We start from the raw sequence: 1,142 nt of genomic DNA on the forward strand, positions 1-1,142 counted from the left end.
AAAGAGAAGCAGATCACGCTGGAACCATTGTCGCCTCAGGAAGTGCACCAGGATCAAATGCATCTTAAGAAGAGAAGAGATGAAGATGAGGCCTCTGGTAAAGCCTTGTTGCTGGATGAATCCAAACAGGTAAGTAAGATGAACCTCTTTGCTACTAGTAAAGATATCAAAACTGCTATGCTTGAACAACCAAATCTAATATTAGTAGTTTACAAGGAGTTGTTGATCTCTTCTACTAACACTGACCCTGTGATTCCAGAAGAGATTGAGTGTCTTTTGCAGTAGTATAGGAATGTCTTTCCAGAGGATAATCCAGTTGGCTTACCACCCATTAGAGGTATTGAACATCCAATTGACTTTGTACCAGGAGCTTCCATTCCAAACCGGCCAGCATACAGGACAAACCCTGTTGAGACAAAGGAGCTCCAGAAACAAGTCAATGAACTCTTGGAGAAAGGCCACATCAGGGAAAACTTGAGCCCTTGTGCTGTACCTGTGCTACTGGTGCCTAAGAAAGATGGGAGCTGGCGCATATGTGTGGACTGCAGATCCATCAACAACATCACGGTAAAGTACATACATCCTATCCCACACTTAGATGATATGCTAGATGAGTTACATGGTTCATGTGTCTTTTCTAAAATTGATTTAAAAAGTGGTTACCACCAGATTAGAATGAAAGAAGGAGATGAGTGAAAAACTGCTTTTAAAACTAACCTAGGATTGTATGAATGACTTGTCATGCCTTTTGGTCTTACTAATGCACCTAGTACATCCATGAGGTTAATGAACCATGTCTTGAGAGCACTGATAGGTCGATTTGTTGTGGTGTATTTTGATGATATACTGATTTATAGCAAGACCATGAAAGAACATGTTGATCATTTGAGACAAGTGCTACATGTGCTTAGGCAAGAGAATATGTATGCTAACTATAAGATATGCTCTTTTGGGACATATAACCTTGTGTTTCTAGGCTTTGTTGTGACATCACAGGGCATACAAGTTGATGCGGAAAAGGTGCAGGCTATCAAGTAGTGGCCGATCCCTAAAACCATTGGAGAAGTCAGAAGTTTTCTTGGACTTGCTGGTTTCTACAGAAGGTTTGTGAAAGATTTCAGTACAATTGCTCCCCCACTGAT

The 1,142-nt window shown here is 40.9% G+C and overlaps 1 pseudogene; it reads left to right on the top strand.

The window, feature by feature from the left end:
• LOC106344900 overlaps window positions 1–1,142 on the top strand; it is an 8,483-nt pseudogene that overhangs the window by 1,654 nt on the left and 5,687 nt on the right.

This window comes from Brassica oleracea, chromosome C5, assembly GCF_000695525.1.
Source record: "Brassica oleracea var. oleracea cultivar TO1000 chromosome C5, BOL, whole genome shotgun sequence".
In the NCBI taxonomy this organism is placed as follows: domain Eukaryota; kingdom Viridiplantae; phylum Streptophyta; class Magnoliopsida; order Brassicales; family Brassicaceae; genus Brassica; species Brassica oleracea.